Source organism: Chenopodium album, chromosome 16, assembly GCF_948465745.1.
Source record: "Chenopodium album chromosome 16, dcCheAlbu1.1, whole genome shotgun sequence".
Lineage (NCBI taxonomy): Eukaryota > Viridiplantae > Streptophyta > Magnoliopsida > Caryophyllales > Amaranthaceae > Chenopodium > Chenopodium album.
In genome coordinates, this window is record NC_137849.1 from 3,498,428 (window position 1) to 3,523,174 (window position 24,747).

At 35.1% G+C, this 24,747-nt stretch overlaps 1 pseudogene; it reads right to left on the reverse strand.

The window, feature by feature from the left end:
• Positions 1 to 10,528: 10,528 nt before the first annotated feature.
• LOC145583746 ((2Z,6Z)-farnesyl diphosphate synthase CPT6, chloroplastic pseudogene) lies at positions 10,529 to 12,581 on the reverse strand (annotated as a pseudogene).
• Positions 12,582 to 24,747: the final 12,166 nt, after the last annotated feature.

Here is a 24,747-nt window from a genome sequence, read left to right on the forward strand (position 1 = left end):
ATGATTCTATTATTTTTCTTTTTTTAAGTATAAATAATGAAAGAGAATCAAAGTGGAGTAAAAGAGTAGTACAAAACTTAAGTTACTTACCAGCTAATTACAAAGTAGGATCGTAATATTTTGAAAAATTTGATTTTAATAATTTCAACTTTAACCCATTCACTTTTAATAATTCCAACTTTATTTAAATTATATATTATTATTGAATAATTCTAACTTTAAGGGGTGATTGCTTTCATTGGTCCCAACCGGTCATCAACCTGATATAATAGGTTACCTAGGACATGTGGCAAAACATGATTGGTCGATAGAATAAAAAAATTAAAAAAAAATTAAGAATTTTTTTAAAAAAGGGAAAATACACTTTAATAATCCCAACTTTGCTCAATTTATTTTAAATAATTCCAACTATCGATTATTCTGCAATAATCCCAACTTTAACTTGCGTTTCTTTCTTCAATCCCGCTTACCGGTAACCTGAAAAAGGGTTAAATTTTTTGTAAAAAAATCTAATTGTCACGTATCCTTGTTTATTGGTTAAAAACAATTACTTTTTTTAATTTTTTTAAAGAAAGTTTAAAAAGAAAAGAAAAAAACAATCGAAGCCCAGCCACCCATGACCATCGCCGGTGGCCACGACCTCCCTTGCCCAGCCATATTTCATACCCCCGTTTTCCGATTTCGAAGCCCGTCACCAATTTAAACACCTCCCTTTCTTCCCCCACATCGCAAACCTACCTCCACCCCAACCTAGCCCTGAAACCGTAGAGAGGAGGTTAGTTTCTGACTTAACGACAATGGTAGCAGCGGGGGAGCTAGTAGAGTCACTTAACCAATGGAAAATGTACCAAGAGGTTACACTCGCTCTACCATCCGGTTTCCGAGATGCACGCGTTTCCCATCTCTGAGTTCGCGGTCTTCGTTGTCTCCTCAAGTTTCGCTTTTGAAGGTAAGGAAGGGAGGAGGCGCCAGTTTCCGGGTTGAGGGAAAGGAGGGGGGGTTAGTTTTAGTGGTGTGGTAAGAAAGATGACGCTGGTTTCGGCGGTGTGGGAAAGGAGAAGGTTCAATAGGGGGTTGCGTTGGGGATTTAGCGCCGAAAATTGGTGGCTGGGGGCTGGTGGTTGGTGGTTGGTTTGTTTTGGGTTAAGCTGGGGAGAAGGCCACCCTTTATGAATGGTGGTTTAAGTTTTTTTTTAAAAAAAAAATTTCTTTTTTTTATTTTATTTTTCTTTTTTAATTTTTTGTAACCACTCATATATCGACACGTGTCAAGTAACCCACAATAATAGGTTATTGAATTTTGTTGACCAATTTGGGAATGTTGGAGGAAAACGGAGTTGAAAGTTGGGATTATTGCAGAATAATCAAAAGTTGAAATTATTTAAACTAAATCAAGTAAAGTTGGGATTATTAAAATGTATTCTTCCTTTTAAAAAATAAAGTAAAATCCACAACCAGGCAACCACTATGGCAGCACATTCGGCCAAACCCTACCACCACCGGCAGTCCTTGGCCCAAACCCCAACCCAAAATGCCCCCTCCCCTACCCGGCCACCACCAGAAATGGTTCCCCTCCCAAGTCGAGCCCCGTCATTGCCCCTACTCGCACTGCTAACCCTTCTTGAAGGCTTAAACTGCCTGGCCCTCTCTCCATCTTCCCACTGAGAAACAACCTAAATCCCCACCCCCAAAAAACTACCTCCAACGCTTCCCCCACCCTTGAAAACACCGTCGCTCACTTCCTACACCCCCTTAAACACCTTCATTTACTTCCCTTACTTGAAAAACCACCTCCTTCGACTCCCAAAACCACCCTAACGTACATATATGAATTGTTGGGGAAGAGATTGGAGTTGTCAGTGGTTTAGGGAGAAGAGAAATGGGTTTGATGTTGTTATGGTAGGCAACTGAAGGCGGTGGCATGGTGGGGGGAGGTGGTGGTCAGGTTCAAGAGAGGAGAGAGAAAAGGGAAGAGGAACGGAGGAAAAAGAGAGAAAAATTAAACCATTTTGCTAGTGTCCCCATTTATAACTTAAAGTAAATAATTAACTTGTATATTAGGTTGTTGGTCATTTGGGTTCAATGAAAGCAAACACCTCTGAAAGTTGAGATTATTAAATAATAATTCAAAGTTGGTATTATTAAAAGTGAATGGGTTAAAGTTGGTATTATTCACTTTTAACACTACTAAAAATTGGCCAAATTGCGACCGGCGCAAACGGTCGCAAAAAATAGTTAAAACGGTCGCAATACATAATTGCGACCGTCAACGGTCGCAACATGGCGGTCGTTATTATCATGGTCGCAAAAACAAAATATTACGACCGTTTGGCGGTCGCAGATTTTTAACGGCCGTTTTACCTATTTTCAACGACCGTTAAAAAAACGGTCGCAAATATTAAAAATTGCGACCGCCTTATGAAACGGTCGCAATTATTGAATTTAGCGACCGCCATAAGCCGTCGCTAAAAGTATTAAAAAAAACAAAAAAAAAAAAAGAAAAAGACCCACCCATCCACCCTTAACCCAGAACCCACCCAAACCACGCACCACCACTACCCTTCTTAAACAACCACTACCCGCCTCCGCCACCCTCTACCCACCATCACCTTCGCCCACCTTCAACCACCAATACCCACCACCACCTACCCACCTTTAACCCAGAAAAACAGAAAAAGAAAAAAAATCACCTACATAATTTTGAACAAAAAGCAAACAAAAATGAAATAAAACATCATTAAACAATCTATGAAATTCGAACACATAAAGAACAAATTCGAGCAAATAAAATGCATAAAAAATATATAAAAAAAATCGAACAAAAATTAAATAAAAAAAATCGAACAAAAATGCACAAAAATTAAACCAAAAAACGAACAAAAATTAAATAAAAAAATCGCACAATAATTATACCCAAAAAAAAAAATTAAACCCACAATTCGAACAAAAAATTTGACAAAAAAATCAAACAAAAAATCTATGAAATTCGAACCAATATAGAACAAATTCGAACAAAATTATGAAAAACTCGAAATAAAACCAAAATCAAAAAAATTCGAATAGAATAGCAATTAAAAATCGATAACAAAATCAAACAAACATGGATATTCGAACGAAAAACGAATTTCAACCAAAAAATTTGAAAATAAACAAAATTTTCAAAAAAATAAACATACCTTTCATAATATATCTTCCTCTTTAGGTTTAAATAGTCAAATTCGACCAAGAAAACTCCAGATCTGGAATTTTTAAGGTCGAATTTGACCATGAAAAACCATAACTCATTTGTTGAAGAAATCCGAACACCATAATTTGTTTGTCGACGAAAATACGTACACCAAAACTACAGCTCTGAAAAAAATGAAGAAGAAAAAGAGAATGAAGATGGAGGGGCGTGAGAAGCGAACGAAAATGGAGAAGTCAGAAGAAGAAGAAAGGAAATAAAAGAAGTAAGGATAGAGAAGAAAGAGATGGAGGAGCGTGAGAAAGAGAAGTAAGAAGGAAAGAGCAGGAGAGAGAAAAGAAAGAGGAGGGGTGAGCGGCGTGAGGGAGTGTGAAGTAGATTAGGGTTTGTGAATAAGGTATGCTTTTATACCGTATTTTTTTAATTAAAAAAAGGGTCTTTTACGACCGTCTTTGCCGGTCGCAGATTATGATTATTTACGACCGTCTCTTTGACGGTCGCAGATTATGAAGTTTACGACCGTCAGAGACGGTCGCAGATTTTGACATTTGCGACCGTCTCTTTGACGGTCGCAGATTATGACATTTTACGACCGTCTTTGACGGTCGCAAACGATTTATTTTAATTTGGAATTATTTTTATTTGTTCAAACATCCTAGCGACCGTCTAAAAGGCTAAAAACGGTCGTAAAACGGTCGCAAATTTGCGACCGTTGTCAAATCAGTCGTAATATTGCGACCGCATAAAAAACGGTCGCAAAATATGAATTTTGAGACCGTTTTTCTGACGGTTGTAAAAAAATGGTCGCAATTTAGCCGAATTTTAGTAGTGTAAGAAACTACCTAATAATCCTGATAAGATTGCATGTAATGACCTAGCTTAGCAACATGATCTAGATAAGCCTCGGCAGGGTTTGTCCACAAAAATTAGTATTCTTGGGTAACAAGAATTTTTTTTTTTAATTAATATACAAACAATGATTCATTGTATAATTTGAGAGGGCTTATACAATGATTCATTATGATAAATCAAATAGATAGATCCCAAGTATAACTAAAATAGATAGTCTTTAAAGTAGAGATATGAAATTCAAAAATTATTCCATAAACTCGCTGCAAATTATAGTAAAATTGTAAAAACCCTCAAAATAATAAAGCATGTGCAAAGACTATATGTTGCGCGCACAACCTGATTCCCTGCACGCAACTAGGGAATATCTAGCATGGATTATTTGAACCCATAAATTTTTAAGGTTAGCTAAAGATGTTAAGTTAACGTCTGTTTTCGCTAACATGGACCACTTTGGAATTTTGATTGGCGTATTTTATCTTAAGCTATGTTAACAAGACTTGAATCACTTGATTCCGTAGGAGAATGTTTTCAAAAGTAGTTACGTTCCATGAATCCATGATTGTGTGTGTGTTGTGGCATTGGGATTTTATATATTATCAAGAGTAAAAAGAATAGTATTGAAAGGTGGCTCGATCGCAATATAGAAGAATATTGAGATATTATGGGATATTATTTGATATGGTAGAATATTATCTTGTATATTTTAGTTAACCTCCTATTTTCCTATATTATCTTTTATTCTAGGGTTAGAAGTTGTAACTCTATATATTTTTCATGAGTTTGAATGAGAAGGCCAAGCCACACAATTATAATTTCTCTCTGGTTTAGCATGGTATCAAGAGCAGGTTATTTTTATTTTTTATTTTTAATTAGCCATGGCCGGTGATGATCAAACACCACCGGGGCATGAAATTTCAAGCTATTGGTTAAATCTTCGTACCCTCTTTGCAACAAGCAGGGACATGATTCTCCTATGGTTGCATATGAAGAGCAACCTGTACAACCCACTCAACCCCTGCATACCCACGGCCAAGCAGAGCAGACCGCAGGCAGCCCGCGGCAAATGCCTGCAGACCGCAGGGGGGGTGCGGAGTGTGCTGCCAGGGGGGTGACGAACAACCCCTAACCGACACTAATGATGACCAGACTACAAATCTGCAATTAGGTTTTACCACCGAACACTCGAAGGTGTTTTCGGGTTTTGTGGGTAATGATAAGGTTGATGATTCTTGTTGGATTATTGACACCGGAGGAACCCATCATGTTACCGGTTATAGTTCTTGGTTGTTTGACACACACATCATTGAAAGTCTAGTTGGTTTACCAAATGGTGAACGTGTACTTGCTACTTTGGAAGGTTCCGTTTGTTTGTCCGATAAAATCACAATCACTGGGGTTCTCTTTGTGCCTCATCTTCATTGCAATTTAATCTCTGTTACTCACCTTAGTGATCAATTAAATGTTGTTGTCCAATTTAACTCATATATGTGTGCTATACAAGACCGACTGAAGCACCTGATTGGAACGAGACTTAGGCGAGACGGACTATATTATTTTAGCAAACTGGCTGAGTTGCAACGTGTGTTTGTGGTTGAAGCTACATCAGAATTGCAGCTCTGGCATAGAAGAATGGGGCATCCTTCAGAGAAAGTATTTAAGTTGCTTCCTCATATTAACAATAATAAAAATGGTTTATCTAAGGGGTGTGAAGTATGTTTTCGTGCTGAACAACCTAGAGACAAATTTCTTTTAAGTGAAAATAATTCTACTAGACTTTTTAAAAAAATTCATTGTGATTTGTGGGGTCCATATCGACATGTTTCATCATGTGGTGCTCGGTATTTTTTTAATATAGTTGATGATTATTCCCGAGCTGTTTGGATTTATTTGATGCTTGATAAAACAGCGGTTTTTTGGATGTTTATGGCTTTTGTTGCTATGGTTGATCGGCAATTTAATCAAACAATTAAAATTGTGCAAAGTGATAATGAAACCGAATTTAATTGTTTGCATGATTACTTTGTTGCCATTGGAATTCTTTTTCAAACCTCGTGTGTTGGGACCCCTCAATAAAGTGGGAGAGTAGAGAGAAAACACAAAAACATTCTTAATGTTGGAAGAGCTTTGAGATTTCAAGCACAACTACCAATTTATTTTTGGGGGAGTGTGTTTTAGCTGCAACTCATTTGATTAACTGAACTCCTACTCCTCTTCTTCAAAATAAAATACCGTTTGAAATTCTCTTCAATAAGCCTCCTTCTTTTGGTGCTATCCGTACTTTTGGTTGTTTGTGTTTCGCACACAATCAAAAAACGAGAGGGGATAAGTTTGCTAGTAGGAGTCGTAAATGTGTTTTTATGGGATATCCCTTCGGTAAAAAGGGGTGGAAACTATTTGTTCTTGAAACAAAGAAATTTTTTGTCTCTCGTGATGTGAAATTTGTGGAAGATGTGTTCCCTTTTCGTAGTCCGGAAGATGCTAATATTGATCTAATTTTTTGTGAGACGGGGGATGATGTCCATGTTGATTTTCCAGATTATATTGTAAGTGATGATGATTTGGTTGCTTACAGTAATGAAATTGAGCATGAAATATTTAATGAGGAAGGAAATGATGTATGTACCTTCACCTCAAGATAATACGGAGACAGCCCACTCCGCAGGCAATTTGCGGCAAAGAGATGATGGCCGCAAGGAAGCTGCGGAGTACACTGCCTCTGCCAGACAGACCACATAGCAGCCGGTCACGGCACAACAACATGATGAAGCTGCTGCTACTGCCCAACTGCGGCCTGCCAGCAACACAGCAGCAGCGAAGCAACTTCACAGCAACAGGTCTCTCGCTCCGCACCTTAGCAGCATGAGACCACCACCACTGATACTACAGCACAACAGCAGCAACCCAATATGGGGTGTGGTTTTCGGGATAAATTCCCCTTAGTTTTACTTCAAGATTTTATAACTCACACTATTTTTGCTAAAATTCCGTCTCTGCCATCCAATCAGTTTTCAGGTACTCTGTATCCCCTAGCACACTATATACACTGTGATAATTTTTTTGTGAATTATCGGAAATTTATTTCAGCGGTTGTTCAAAGCGAAGATCCAAAAACCTTCAAAGAGCCGATGAAATTTGATGGATGGGGCAAGTCTATGTAAGAAGAAATTCCGGCTTTGGAAGACAATGTTACTTGGAGATTGGAACATCTTCCGCCAGGAAAAAGAGCTCTAAGCAGTCAATAGGTCTACAAGACCAAGTTTTTGTCAAATGGAGACATAGAGCGTCTCAAATATCGTTTGGTAGTGTTTGGCCATCATCAGAAAGCAGGGTTAGATTATGAAGAATCCGGTTGCAAAAATAATGACGGTGCACACTGTCCTAGCTATTGCGGCTGCAAAAAATTGGGAGCTACATCAAATGGATGTGCACAATGCCTTCTTACATGGTGATCTCGGTGAGGAGGTTTACATGAAATTGCCACCGGGTTTTGAGAGCTCGGATCCTTCCTTGGTTTGCAGTCTTCGAAAGTCGCTCTATGGCTTGAAACGGGCTCCTCGGTGTTGGTTTGCAAAGCTTACAACGGCCCTAAACATTACGGTTTCACATATACTACTGTTTATTCACATATACTACAGGCAAAGTTTAAATTATTGTCTTAGTTTATGTTGACGATTTAATTTTATCTTGGAATGATTCCGCTGCATTAACTTTTTTTAAGGCTTATCTTAGTGATTGCTTCAAGATGAAGGACCTTGGTCCTTTGAAATATTTTTTGGGTATTGAGGTAGCCCATAGCTCTGCAGGTTTGCTTTTGTGCCAACGAAAGTATACATTGGATATTATTTCTTAGGCAGGTTTTTTGAGAGCAAAGCATAGTGGCTTTCCTATGGAGCAGAACCACAAGTTGAGTCTTGCTACTGGTGATCTTCTCTCTGATCCGGAGGTATACCAACGACTAGTAGGCCGTTTGATTTATCTTGCTGTTACTCGCCCTGATTTAGCATACTCGATTCATGTTTTGTCTCAGTTTATGCAAGAACCTGGTAGCGAGCATTGGGATGCTGTGTTGAGGGTGATTCGTTATTTGAAAGGCACTCCGGGACAAGGTATTTTATTGAGCTCTGATTGTGACTTAAATCTGCAGGGTTGGTGTGACTTAGATTGGGCTGCTTGTCCTCTCACTCGTTGTTCTTTGTCTGGTTGGCGAGTATTTCTTGGTAAGTCTCTCATCTCATGGAAAACCAAGAAGCAACCCACAGTGTCAACATCATCTACGGAAGCTGAATACAGGTCCACGTCGGCCGTTACTTGTGAGCTAAAATGGCTCAAAGCATTGTTATTGAGTCTCGGTGTACAACATCTAAAGGCGATAAAATTGTTTTGTGACATTGAGTCGGCTCTGCATCCTGCTAAGAATCCAGTGTTTCATGAACGAACAAAGCATGTTGAGGTTGATTGTCACTTTGTTCCACTACAAGAAATTAGCTATTTTGCAACAACCAAAATTTGTCGCAAAAATAGCAAAAGCTATCGTAAAAAATAGTTGGGACAATCAACTGTCGTAAATTGTTTTTCGCAGTCAGCATTGTGTAAAAAAAAATTTTTACGACAGTTTGACTGTCGTAAAGAATTATTACGACGGTTTTACTAATTTCAACGACAAATTTTTTTTAAACGCTGTAATTATTTTACGACAGTTTAAAACTATCGTAAGTTGCGACAGAAAACAAAATTGTCGTAAAAAAATGGTTTTAGCGACGGCTAGCCGTCGCAAAAAATAAAAAAAACGCCCATCCCCTGCCCCCCTTCCCCTGCCCCCACAACACCCTTTCGCACCACCACCGACAACCACCTACAACTCTCCGTCCCAGCACCACCTTACATAATGAAACATTAAGATCTTATCCAAAAATTAATCCCCAACAAATAAAACTCAAACAAAATAAACCCAACATATAATAAGCACACATAAATGAAAATATAAAATAAAAATACATAAAAAATAACAAAACATCAAACAAGAAATACAAATATACATCCAATAATAAAAAAAACCCACAATACATAAATCGAACAAAAAAATATAAATTATCCAAATACTACAAAATTCGAACAAACAAGCCACAATAAATCCAAAGAAAATAAACGAATTATAACAAATTGAAATGAAAATCAACACGAAAATAGACGAAAAATTAAAAAAAAATCATAGGAAAATAAACGAGCAGCAAAAATACCGCAGTACAAGCACAAAATAATGAAATTAGACCAAAAAATATCAGAATATAAACAAAAACCACAATAACAAACACGAAAAATACAAAAAATTAAACATACCTTCAAAAATTTTCTTCTTTTTGGGTGTTGATTGTCAAATTTGATCATAAAAAACTCTAGATGTGGAATTTTTATGGTTGAATTTGACAAATAAAACCCCAATGTCACGAAATTGAACCTCAATTCGCCATTGTTTAGAACACAAGAAAGAACGGAAAAGAGGACGAGAAAGAAAGGAAAGTAGGAGGATGAGAAACAAAGAGTAGACCGAAAAAGAGAGGAGGAGAAAAGGGGAGATGATCCGAGAAAGAGAGAGAAGAGCGAACTTAAAGAGAAGAGAGGAACTGAGAAGGCGGAGAAGAGGAAAGCGAACCAGAGAAAAGGAGAGGAGAGAGAAAATGTGAGGGGAATTAAAGAGGAGAAACGGGGGATGAGGATTTAGGGTTTGGTGTGGGCTTGTTGAATGGGGTATTTAAATACCATTATTTTTTTTTAAAAAAAATCAACTCTACGACAATTTAAAGTTGTCGCAAATTGCGACAGCTTTTAAAACCGTCATAAGAACATTTTGAAGCTGTTGTAAATATTAATTTTTTTAATAATTATTTTTAGTGTCTGTTGTGACAGTTTATAGGCTAAAAAATGTCCTAACTCAACGACGGTTTGAAAAACCGTTGTAATATTACGACAGTTATAAAAACCATCGTAAATTAAAATATTTCGACGGTTTTTTTAGCTGTCGCAAAAAAACTGTCGTTATTTTCCCGGATTCTAGTAGTGTTCGTGATGCAATTACCGAAGGATTGATTACTCCTTCTCATATTTCGACGTCTTCTCAGCTTGCAGACATTTTTACAAAGGCTCTCAGAAAAGCACAGTTTGATAATCTTCGTTCCAAGTTGGGCATTCATGACCCGCATGCTCCAACTTGAGGGGGAGGTGTATTGAGATATTATGGGATATTATTTGACATGGTGGAATATTATCTTGTATATAGTAGTTAACTTCCTATTTTCCTATATTATCTTTTATTCTAGGGTTAGAAGTTGTAACTCTCTATATTTTTCATGAGGTTGAATGAGAAGGCCAAGGCACACAATTATAATTTCTCTCTGATTTAGCAAAGAAGCATGCACCAAACATCTTAATTGGAATTTTTTATTTCTTTGACAAGATTAAGGTAAAAAATAAAACATAGTAGCTTGGCTTCTAACTTTACCTACCAAACGTTGTATCTCTTTTCTGATCGGAACGCAAAGCGTCGAGGAACACATCTTCCCCGAAATCAGGTGCACAAGTGTTGGTAATATGTAGATGAACATTGGCAATTTGCCAACCCAACAACATGCCAACGCGAAGTTGGCCGCCTGTTCGTATAAATAGGTCTGGAATAGGTCGAGAACCAAGGACGGCAAGATGTTGTTGAATCAAATCTTCATCAACATCTTCTATTGTAATGCTTCCTTCCTTTACTTTGTGGCAAATTTTTCTTGTTGCTTGAACTATGTCGCTTTGTGAAGTGTAGCATATTGGAAGGACTAAATCAAGTTTTGCATTGTCTTTTGTTGCTTCTTCTACTTTCTTTATTGTGGCTTGAAGTGATTCAGGTAACATGTACTTTTCTCCTACCGCCAACACTCTTACTCCTTTCCTGTTTCACAAGGGTTGCCAAAAAATGTAATAATAATAACAAAAAAAATAAAATGAACTTACTCTATTTTGGTCCATTGTCATGAAATACACTATGTATATCTATCACAAGGGTTGCCAATGATAGGCATACGTACTCGATCTATTTCGTACTCAATAACTAGAATTGGTTTTTGAAGAAGTTGTTTGATATTGCGCTAAGTATTGGTACATGCCAATGTTTTACCAAGAAACAAATACCATGGCAAGTTTTGTAAAAAAATAAAAAAAATAAAAAATAAAAAAATAAAAAAAAAGAAATTTTGTGAGAACTTACTTTGTAAATCCTTGTTTTTTTTTTGAAAAACAACATTTTACAAAAAAAAAAAAAAAAAAAAAAAGCCGTAAAAATCTACCAATAATTTACATTCGCTATAATACTTATCTGACAACGAAGCATTCACTTTTTTTTCAATATTTTTCTTAAATTGCGTATCTATACAACAGTTTAGTGATACATAAAGTATGGACGGAGTACCTCGTAAAATATTCCAATTCCTCCTCTAAAACTGTTTCAAGCTAATCTAGAAATAAATCAACTTCTTCCTGTGATGTAAAATTTTAGGACGAAGCGTTAGAATAAAATAAAAACATAACTGCGGCAAGGAGGGTTTATCCATCTATAAATGCTTATTTTTAAAATCAACTTGAGGCGAAGCCAAAATTTTCAAGGCCAATGGAGCCTTTATAATAAAGAAAAAAAAAACTATGTAATTTGCATAGTATTAGTCAAATTTAAATATAATTTGCATAGTATTAGTCAAATTTAAATATTTAATAATTCTTTCATTTTAAAGTAGTGTTTCTATTATCATTAGTTACTCACACCAATGATTTTATTAGACGAATTTAAGTGAGTCTATTATTTGAATTGTTTGGTAGGGAGTAAAAAGGTGTCAAAGAACCTTAAAATGAACCCATATGTTGAAAAATAATTGAGAATTTTCATTGTCATACAAATAATAAAATAGAAACAATAACATTTTCATTGAATTACTTTTAACATACAATCGATTTCATGGTCCATCTTTGCTCATTATTAATGATTAAATGAGCAATAAACTAAATAATCATTCAAATGAGTAAAAAGCACACTGGTTACATCTTGTACCTAAATGCATATAAAAGTTTTCAACTTTTAAATGATCAATAAACTAAATAATCATCTAAATGCACGTATACTTTCAAAGAGGTTTGCTTTAATTTTTTTCTTTGCGAGTTGCACATGAGTTACTATGAAATCTAAAGCATTTTAAGTGGGACAAAGAAAATATTCTTGTATACTATTTCAAGAACTCTCTAATATAAATAAAGTACCCTTACCAAATGACCTGAATAAAATTTTAAAAACTGACCAAGATATGTATACCTTAGATCGCTTCTTAAAATTTCTAAGACCATACACGTAGAATGTGGCACTACTAACTTTCCATTTGAGACAATACTCAATAAACCTCATGAAAGCCTGATAGAAAGGCTTATAATCAAGATCTAGGCCATGTTTTTTATGCCATCTTCTAGATCCATCCAAGGCTATAGCTACATGTTTCGGGATAATTAACTCTTCTTGTTGATTCATAACTTCACAATTTTGATCACAATTTTTCGGTTTGATGAAATTACACAAGGATCTCAAACTGTTCTTCCTACTAATGAAGTGATTTGGGTTGTAGTTGGGGAAAATTGGGTTGTATATTTCTGTTGGTTCAACTAATTTTTTAGAAGATGCCAATAAAGAGAAGCCATTTACTCGGACGAAACGTAGCATCTTTACTTAGTATGTTTTGCTAATTTGGAAGATAGTAGGTTACTGGATTGGATATATGGATGTATGGTTTTGGTTTTGTAAGCTACTAGAATTGAATGAGGTACTTATATTCACAAGTAGGTAGCTCCAATAAAATGTCCTTTTTGGAGGGATTATAGATGTCAATGGATACGATTAGAATTGGGGTAGAGCATCATTTGCATCCATTCATCATTTTATTAGATCCGCCTACATCCATCATTTGCTTTCATTTATCTGTGATCCGCATATGAAATATGTTGATATATAATATGAATAATAATGTCCTGACTAGCGTTAAGATATGATTATTTTCTGATTTTTTATTTTATTTTATTTATTAGAATGAAACAATAACAACAAATTGCTTCTTAAAATCCGTGTCCTATTTCCATTTTTCAATATTTGGGGAATGTTGGAAATATGCATTAAATTTGATATTTCTTGAATGAACATTTAATTTATAATAGGAGTATTAATATTAGGAAAATGCTATACATAGCCCTTAGGGCTACATATAAGCATTAAATTTAGCCTTGAAAATCGTTAAAAGTTAAGAAATCATGAAAATATAAACACTAATTACACTGATTTACGCGTGTTTTTGTCATGAATTCCTAATTTTATACCATTTCCAAGAGTATATTTAATGCTTATATATAGCCCTTAGGGCTACATATAGCATTACCCTTAATATTATACTAGTATTGCTAAAATGAACATGACACTACTTTTTTTTATTGAAATGAAATTTAAATGAACAACATTATGTTCTCTATATGAACATATACCTTGTAAGTATTATTTTTTTGACTTTTAATTTAATTTTAGTTCAATATGAATTTATACATGAGTCAATAAAATAAACAGAATTTTGCCTATTTTTATCAAAATCAATTCACTGATAATAAATTAAACATCAATTCATCCACTGTTCCTGAATTACAATAGGACTTCAAATCGTTATATTCATTTTTTATACAACCAATAAAATACATCCATAGCCAGAAATCAAAGAATAATTAACTTTGACATCAAATAGACCCTTCCTTAATCACAAATTCATCAAACCATTAAATCCTAAATAATAGCAAAATAAAAAATGAAAAAATTGAATGATAAATTCTTAACGAATATATCCTATATTGCAAAATGACACAAATGAAAGAAGAAAAAGCACAAAATTGAATGTCCATGTTCATTTTTATGTGATAACCATGTTCATTTTGCTTGACATTTTACACTGATTAGACCTTAATCATTACAGAATTTTTGGTCCAATATTTGCGGGTACGACACTTAGGAATAGAGGGGAGGGTAAGGCAATCCTTACTCCCAAGTACCCTCACTTGCTAAGATTCAAACCTCGCACCTCTAGAATTTAAGATAAGAAACTTACTAAGTGAGCCAACACTTTAGAGGTATAATACTCTCGCGCGAATTGGTATTTCTCTAAAAAACACACTATCAGATTTTGTCCTTCTATCATTATTTTCAGAAATTTATGGGCATTCTAAAGCATGCTTCAGTACATCAACCCTTAATTATATTTTTATTATTAGGGTGCCCATAAATTTCTGAAAAGTAAAGATAGAAGAATAAAAACATATTTGATAGAACGTATTACAAATTCAGAAATGAAAAAAAAAGGTGATGCTATATGTAGCCTTTATGGCTACAAATAAACATTAAATATGTTTTTTTTTTTTTTTTATTTAATATTAGTTTAGGAATGCATGACATAATCATACACATATCAATATAATTAGTGAATATTTTTAATTAATACTTTTCACTTTTAGCTTTTTATTTGTAGTCCTTATTGCTATATACCGTACTACTTAACTGCTATACAGATGTATTATTACACACATAGGCTAAAAACCTCTTCATTACTAGAAAACAAAAATTGGAGACAATTAGACAAGGTTGGCGGCCCACTTCTATAATAAAAAATGCAGCCCATACCAACTACGATTTTGGGCCCTTCCAAATCTTGCTAATATCCCATTTTCTTTTTTCTTCTTCTTAGGTAAGGATAAGGCGTATTATTAAGTTGAAAGTTTAAAACCTCCGATAGATTAGTTCAATCCAAGTTAGTTGACGACAATAATACTCTTTGGACAATGCTGTTTTAAAAAGCAGCATGTCTTCATAAGAAGTTAAAGAAATAAATTTGATAGCATAATCCATTTACTGGCACTTATTTATTTTAAGCACAATTTGAATCTATCTACTTATTTATTTATTCATTTATTTATACACATAAAATTTCAATGATTAATTGTATTTTTAAGCGGTGTGTACACACCTTTTAAGTACACACTGTCATAACCAATGTGTATGTTAATTTAGGTGCACATAATAAAATTCTTCTAATAAAGTTGAATTCATATTAGATCTAACGTATAATAGTCGTTTAAAAATGACTACCACAAATTTAAAATTAGATGACTGTAATTTAATAATTTTAAATATATTTTAATGCTAAAATTAATTAAAATTTGTTTTTTTTTTCTTATTTAAGGAATTCAATTTTAATTTTCGATTTTTTTTTAATTTATGAAATTCAGTTTTAATTATTAATAAAATTGAAAATCAGATAATAAATTAAATTTTTTATCAGGAAATAGTTGAAATAATATTTAGTTAATATTAAAATATAAAAATTATTCAAAATTCATTAAATCTTAACCGTTCTGTTTAAAAAATTATGGTTGTTATTTTTCTAACAACCATAAAATCATCCATATTCCATAATACCTCTCTCTCTCTTTTTGGTTTTTCTACTAGGTAAAAATTTTTACACTCCCACTATGCCACAATAATATTAAATGATCAATGAATGGTAGAAAAATTACTAGCTAACCAAAAGTTGTACAATGCTTTTCTTATTAACAGGGTCTACAATGAGAATAAAGAAATGATGTGGGCCTCTAGGGCTTTAGATTTTCACATCACAATTTGATGAACACATGTTTCGCGTGTTATTAAGGTCATTTTCGTTATTCATTTACTCCATCTTTTAAGTCAATATCTCGAGTTTCAAAAAAAAAGAAGTCACTATCTCACCAAAAACTTATTTAACTTTATTTTTTACATTAAACATTACACTCTAAATCAATTAGTGACACCCACAAAACAATAAACCATGCTTTGTTGATTGAGAAAAAAAAATGTAATCAATCCGAATTTTTTTATGTGTTTCGAAAAGTAATCGGAGTAGTTGATTGCCATTATTAGTGATGTCCTTGTACTATTCTATTTAATAAAAGGAAATGATATATGTAGCTTTTAGGGCTATTTATATATAGTGCTTAGAACTATATATAATCATTAAATATGCATTAAAAAATTGTATGAATTTAGAAAATCATAAAAATATAAACACTAATTACACTGATTTACGCGTATTTTGTCATGAATTCTTAATTTTATACAATTCTCAAGAGTATAATTAATGCTTATATACAACCCTAAGGGTTATATATATATAGCATATCTTTTGAAAATACACATTAATCTTGGAATAATTTAATTTGAAAATAGAATATAGTAACATTAAAATTAGATTAGTCCTTTAGGCCCTGTTCAATTCACCTTTAAAAAAATAATATTCAGTAAAAATAGTTTCAGTTCAGTAAAAAAAAGTGTAGTTTAGTAAAATTAATTTCAATTCATTAAAAATTAGTAACTTCAAAGAAGAAATATAATAGAAATTCAGTAAATAATTTCAGTTCAGCAAAAATAATTTTAGTTCAGTAAAAATAATTTAAATTCAGCAAAAATAATTTCAGTTCAGTAAAAATAATTTCAGTTCAGCAAAAATAATTTCAGTTCAGCAAAAATAAGGTGAAGTAAACGGAGCCTTAAAAAAAATCTAAATACTTAAAATTATTTACAAATTCTTAAAATTGATTGGGTGTTACAAAAACCATCAAAGCATATTGATCTAACACTGACTCTAAGACTATTACGGTGTACTGTACAAAAAAGCCATGCACAACTGTGGGGTGCGGGCATCGGGCTGCTGTAAATGCCACATAGAAAGCCATAAATGATCTTATGGTACTAAAAGTAAGATCTCATTCAATTCGCCTTATTTTTGTTGAACTGAAATTATTTTTACTGAACAAAAATTATTTTTGTTGAACAGAAATTATTTTTTTTTATAGATTTCCTCTTTTAATTCTTCTTTAAGTTTACTGATTTTTAGTGAAATGAAATTATTTTTACAAAATTGAAATTATTTTTACTAAATATTATTTTTTTTAGGGTGAAGTGAACATGACCTAAGAGAAATTCAATTTTAGCTAGGAAAATCTAAAAAATTAAATAACCACCTTTAAAAATTACTATTTGTATATAACTACCTTAAATTTTTTTGGTATTTGACAACTTTTAATACTTCCTCAGTTTCATAATATTAGTCCCATATATTATTTTAGGTGTATCAAAAAGATTTACCCATATTAAACATGTTCACCTTTCAACTTAGTTTTTTTGAAATTAATTGGTTGTGGATTGATGACATGGTTCTAAGTATGGAAATCTCTACCTTGAATCATGCAATCATGAATTATGCTTTCCAAAAAAAAAAAAAATAATAAAATAAAAAAAATTAATTAATTAATTAAAAATTAAAAAATAAATAAATAAAAAAACTTAAATAAGGTAAACTAATTATGATTTATTTTGTTATTTAATAATGTTAGGTTCCAAATACTCTTCTTTTCTTAATTTATGTGATTGATTCTACATGCACTAAAATTATGAAACGGAGAGAGTGTCTTTTACTACCACAAAAAGGGTTTTGTTTCACATCATGCAAAATAAGGCAATTTTATTGCTATTTTTACAATTTCGAACTCAATTTGGACCCTTAACATCTTAATAATATTATTTTTCAGTTTTTTTTTTTTTTTTTTTTAATATATATATATAAGACATTCAAACTTAGACACTCATTAGCAAGCAAAACGAGGCAATCTATAGTTTATTTTATTTTAATGATCCTGAGCCCAATTTGAACACTTCAGCACCAAAAGTCCAAAATACCCCAAATCATAAAGGTAGGTCTCACTATTAATTTTCTTGATGGAAATTGTTATATAGTGGTAAAAGCTATATATATATATATCTTTTTAATTATGATTAAAAAAATAGTAGTTTTTTTTAGAAGGGTTATTTTGAAAATTTCCTTTTATCTATTGAGTATCATCACTAGAGAATTAGCCTTTATAATTTACATCCTTTTTCAATTTAATAACGTATCAAGTTCAAATTTGAACATTAGATCACTTTCCAAACATTCTTTCCCTTTTCTTAAAGGAGTGCAAGGCTTGGAGGAACTCAACTTCTCCAAATTCCGGTGCAGAAACTTGGGAGAAATACAGCTCGGTTTGGGCTAGCTGCCACATCAAATAATTTACTAAAACGGAGGCAACCACCGGTCTGGTTAGATGAGCAGGTCAGGGTGAGGCGTGCCACGAGTCCACAACTCTTGATCAAATTAAAGTATTAAACTAGGCCTCGTCGATGGCTTTGGGTTCAAACACCCCGTCCTTGACCTTTTCACAAATGTTCCTAGTAGCTTGCAATATATCCTTGTCCCTGATTAACTAATTGCATTAACTCCAACTTCTTTGTGTGCTTTATATTTGTTGTATTTTCCACGTGTTTTATAACTTAACTTCTTGAAAAGATTTGGGAGTAGCCATCTTTCTCCAATCATCGACACTTTTATTTCTTTCCTATTATTTTATAGGGGTAACTAATAAGAGAAAATGAGAGATGAAGTGTTAAGGCCTAATATTGTACTTAGTATTGTATTTACTTAATGGGCCGATTTATGTTTATAAGGCCTAATCTCTTTTCTTAGGGTGTATATATACTTTGTGCATAAGCTAATACAATATACAAAAATATTCATTCTCTAAAGTTTGTCATGGTATCAGAGCCGAATTAATCACTACAATGGGGGGAAATGGTAAAATTGATCCTTCATCTCCTTTCTACCTTGGTTCGGGTGATCAACTCGGAAATTTGATTACTCATGTCATCTTGAAGGGTGATAACTACTTGGCATGGTCTAGGGATATTACCCTATCTTTAAAATCTATAAGGAAATTCGAGTTTATTGATGGCACAATCAACAAACCGATTGAGAAGAAGAAGACGCTTGATTGGGAAACTGTGAATTCCATGCTAGCGTCTTGGATTTTAAGGGCCATTGAACCGAAACTTGCGACCTCCATGCTTATTTTGATGAAGCTAAGAAACTATGGGACTATTTGGAGAAGCGTTTTTGTGAGGCTAATGGCCCCCGTCTCCAACAGCTATGGACTACTATTGCTCTATGCAAGTAGTCACCGAACATGAGCATCGAGGACTACTACCATACTCTGATGGGATTATTTGGCAATCTCGCTCGCCTTAAACCACCACATGACTGTGAATGTGGTCAGTGTACTTGCAATGTGGCTTCCAAGTATAAGTTAGATAAGGAAGAGGAAAAATTACATCAGTTTTTAATTGGTGTAGATGATGATCGATTTGCGATGGTGCGGACTAATCTCTTATCTCAACAGCCCTCTGCAACCCTTGATCGCGCTTTTCAGGCCTTCCTTCAAGAGGAACGCTCTCGTAGCATCGCTCAAGCTAAGGCACATACGGCAAAGGAGGATGCCCATGTGTTTGCTCTTCCACCAGCTAACCGTAGGCAATTTTAGTCCACCCCTCGTGTGGATAGATCAAAGCTTTTTTGCACTCATTACAAGCGTTCAGGTCACAATAACTCGGGGTGCTTTATGTTACACGGCTATGCTCTCTGGTAGGTTGAAAAATACGGGAAGAAGGGGGCAGCCCCTGCTTCATCTACTGCTGCTGCTATGCTTGGCAACCGACCCTCTGCCTCGTCTAATTCTGCTGCTGTGTGGGACTCGAGCAAACCCACGGCGTATGCTAATGTCGTGGGCTGCTCCATTGGTGATCCTTCTCCTCCCTCGCATGACAATCTCTCTGCTCTCTTTGCCCTCCAGCTAGAACATGTGCGAATTTTGTTGAACATGGCTGCTACTCGCCAACAAGAAAAATTGAGTGGTGAGTCTTGTTCTTTGCCTTGGATTATAGACACCTGCGCCTCTCACCATGTAACAGGGAATGAGTCTTGTTTGATGGATGCTCATGCCATATCTCCGTGTCCCGTCGGTCTCATGGATGGCGCACAAGATATGGCTACGATGGAGGGGCGAGTGTATTTGACCGAAGGAATTACTCTTGAGAATGTTCTATTTGTTCCACAACTAAATTGCAATTTAATATCGGTGTCAAAAATGATTGATGATTCTTTTTGTTTTGTCCAATCCACTGATTATTTGTGTGCTACACAGGACCAACACTCGAGGAGCCTGATTGGAGGCGGTGAACAGATAGATGGACTATATTACTTCCGGCGGCTTCCAACAGTATGTGCGGTGACTACTCCGGAGATCTCCTCCTTTGAGTTATGGCATCGTCGTCTAGGGCATCCGTCGGATTCTATTGTCAAGTTAGTTTTTTGCTATTAGTACTAGTTCTAGTAGAACATCTTTGAATAAAGCTTATGAAATTTGTCCGCAAGTTAAGCAAACTCGTGATAGTTTTCCTACTAGTGATAGTAGAGCTAGTCGTATTTTTGAATTGATACGTTGTGATTTGTGGGGGTTGTATAAGACTCCTTCTTCTTGTGGTGCACGCTATTTTTTTACCATTGTTGATGATTTTTCAAGAGGTGTTTGGGTTTATTTATTGAATGACAAAACTGAAGTTTATTCTTCTTTTTGTTCCTTTTTTGCTATGATTAAATGCCAATTTGATGTAACTGTGAAATGTGTCCGGAGTGATAATGGGACTGAATTTACACACATGATTCCGTATTTTGATGAACATGGCATTCTTTTTCAAACCTCTTATGTCGGTACACCACAACAAAATGGTCGGGTAGAGTGTAAACACCAACATATCTTAAATGTGAGTCGTGCTTTAATGTTTCAGGAAAATTTGCCAATTGGTTTTTTGGGAGAGTGTGTCCTTGGGGCGGTTTATTTAATTAATCGTACCCCCTCCCATTTAATAGCCAATAAAACCCCTTTTGAATTACTCTTTGATAAGCCACCTAATTTTGATGCATTACGAGTGTTTGAGTGTCTTTGTTTTGCTTACAATAAAAAAGCTAAGAGTGATAAATTTGCTTCTAGGAGTCGAAAATGTGTGTTCGTAGGCTACCCTCACGGTAAAAAGGGTTGGAAAGTGTATGACTTGGAATCGGGTGACATTTTTGTTTCACGTGATGTCAAGTTTTACAAACATGAGTTTCCATTTGCGGATAATGTTGGAGTTGGGGATACTCTTATGGGTACAGATGATGTGTCTAACAACAATGTTAGTGTTGATATTGATTTTTTAGACGACCTAGAGCATGTGCTAGAGGTCGGTGAGGGTTCCCTCGACCCTGATAGTGCTAATGATCCTACCAGCCCTGCTATGCCATTTCCCCAACTACTGCTGCGCCCCTTACTGCTGCTACTAGCTTTGCTAAGGCTGCCCCAACTGCTGCTTCTGGTAGGCTGGACCGCAGCCCTACTACGACGTCCAGTGCTGCCCGCGGCTGCCTCGCGGAGCAGACTGCTTCTGCCACTATTCCGGACAGCAGCCCCCAGTCCGATTCTGCTATTGTTTTGGGCAGCACTCCACAGGCTGCTCCGAACCCCCCTCTACTTCTTCTCTAGATTTGGATCGTGGTCAAAAAACATAGACACCCTCCGGGTTGGCACCGTGATTATGTGGCACATACTATTTCTCTTCCATGTCCATCTATTTTTCACAGTTCATTGCCGATTCCAAGCTCCTCAGGTACTCCTTACCCCTTAGCACACTTTGTGAATTGTGATAAATTTTCTATGCGACACCGTGTTTTTATTGCAGCTGTAGATACAACAGTTGAGCCTCGAAATTTTAAAGAAGATATGCAACATGAAGGTTGGAAAGAGGCTATGCAAAAAGAAATATCTGCATTGGAAGATAAAGAAACCTAGGTAATGGAAGAATTACCTCCGGGTAAGAAGGCTCTCGGGTGCAGATGGGTTTACAAGGTGAAACATAATTCTGATGGCACAGTTGAACGATTAAAGGCTCGCCTTGTTATATTTGGCAATCATCAGGTTGAGGGTGTAGACTATAATAAAACATTTGCTCCCGTCGCTAAAATGGTCACTGTTCGTGCTTTCTTAGTTGTTGCTGCGACGAAAAATTGGGAACTGCATCAAATGGATGTTCATAAGGCTTTCCTTCATGGCGATCTTGATGAGGAAGTGTATATGAAGCCTCCCCCTGGCTTTCATGGAACCCAACCTGGTATGGTTTACCGTCTTCGGAAGTCTTTGTATGGTCTAAGACAAGCACCTCGTTGTTGGTTTTCTAAATTGGCCGGTTCTCTAAAAAGGTACGATTTTTTTGCAATCGTACACTGACTACTCTTTATTTATTCTGCAAACTAGATGTATTCAACTTAGCGTTCTAGTGTATGTTGATGATTTAATCATCTCTGGTAATGATTCTACTGCTATTTCAACATTCAAATCATACTTGAGTGACTGTTTTCATATGAAAGATTTGGGTGTGTTGAAGTACTTTCTTGGTATTGAGGTTGCAAGGAGTCCGAAAGGCATATTTTTATGTCAACGGAAATATACACTTGATATTATTGCAGAGTCGGGTTTGCTAAGGGTCTCTGGCAGGTACTCCGATTGAGCATAATCATACTCTGGCTAAATCAGAGTCCCCTCTTATTTCTGATCTTGAAATGTATTGGCGGCTTGTGGGTCGATTGATTTATTTGTCTTTCACTAGACCTGATTTGGCTTATGCGGTTCATATCTTGTCTCAATTTATGCAACAACTGCGTCAGGATCATTGGGAGGTCGCCCTTCGTACGTTGCGTTACTTGAAAGGATGTTCGAGTCAGGGAATCCTTTTGAGTTCAGATTGTGATTTGCATATTACACGTTGGTGTGACTCGGATAGGGCTAGTTATCCTTTGACGAGACGTTCGATTAATGGTTGATTGGTGTTTCTTGGTGGTTCTCCTATTTCTTGGAAGACTAAGAAGCAGAATACTGTTGCTAAATCCTGTGCTGAGGCCGAGTATCATTCGATGTCTAAGGCCACTGATGAGTTAAAATGGTTGAAGGCACTACTAGCTAGCTTGGGAGTTTCTCATCTGTGTGCCATGAGCTTGTTTTGTGATAGTCAATCTGCGTTATATATATTGCGCAGAATCCGGTCTTCCATGAATTCACTAAGCATATTGAGGTTGATTGTCATTATGTTAGGGATGCGATTTAGGAAGGGATCATTAGTCCATCGTATGTGAAGACAACGGATCAACTAGCGGACATTTTTACTAAGGCTCTTGGCGAGCAACAATTCATGTATCTTCTTGGCAAGTTGGGCATTTGTGACTTGCATGCTCCAACTTGAGGGGGGGGGGGGGGGGTTAAGGCCTAATATTGTACTTAGTATCGTATTTAGTTAATGGGCCGATTCATGTTTATAAGGCCTAATCTCTTTTCTTAAGGTGTATATATAATTTGTTCATAAGCTAATACAATATACTAAAGTATTCATTCTCTAAAGTTTGTCATGAAGGAAAAAATAAAGTTAACATGAAATAAATAAAGCTAAAGTGAGTAAAACATAGAAAAACAGATAATGAAAATAGAAAGCGAGTAAAATTTAGGAAAATGGAGGGGCTATATACTACTAACATAACACGTGTGTTAAGTTGTGTACATGATGTAAAACAAGCAATCGTCGAGCCAAAGAGCCGAGGAACAGGAGCAATAATAATCTTTGATTGATAGTTTGGTGGTGGTTCAGGATGTAAAGTAATACATGATGTTGATTATGTGTTGACCCTTATGAGGTTTTGATGATGATGTTTATGACTGAGCAAACTTCCGTCTAATAAGGATTTTCTAGTGTTGTGATGTTGGCAGGATGAGTAAACTCTGGGAGTTGAAGTAGGAACTGAAACAGAAGAACTTTAGAAGATCCAGGATGACAAGTAAAGTCAGAAGAAGAGTTCCAAAAAGAAGTTCTCTGAACATAGCTGGATGGAACTACAAGGAGTTCCCTAATAGGAACTTATCAACGAGTTATAACGACCTGGTTCCGGTGTAATGCTGGAACACAACCTCAACAATCAAGGACCAGTGCAAAGCTCAAGATATCAACCGAAAAAGATGAACTTCGTAACTTAGGTTGTATTAAAGATAAGTTTGTTTTCTAGGTTGATGTAAATATATATCTGGTTGATATATATGAAACTTATTAGAAATCGGATAGAGCTTGGAAAACTAAGTAATTCGTAAAACATAAGTTTAAGTTTATGAAAAAGTATTTTATTAATTTTATCTTTTAAAATCTGGTTTACTTGGTTTTATATTTTTCATAAAACTTTATTTTTTAATAAAACGAATTTGACAGGATAAGGTTTTCTTAAAATCGATATTAAGTTTGTTTCGGTTTTGAAATGATGAGAATGAATTTCTGTTTAACTTATCATTTTTCCAAAAACCCTACTTTGTGAGCTGAGGAACTTCTATAAATATAGAAGTGATACATTGAAGCAAAGTGAGAGTTCGTTTTAAGCGTGAATACCACTTAGTGCTTAAGAGTAAGTTTGCCAAAAGGTTTAAGCTTTATCATTTTGATTTCGGATTTCATGTGTAGCTTTCCATTTATATATTAGAAGTGAGTCTTTGTGTTGTAATTGGTTTTGGGGTGTTTGTGAATTCTTGACAATTCATGTTTGAGTTTAGGAGTTTGAATTCTCTAAAATTTGTATGAGTCTAGGAGTTTGAAAGTCTCAAAAATTCGAGTGATAGCTGTAAGAGCACAGGGAGTGAGCTTCAGGTTA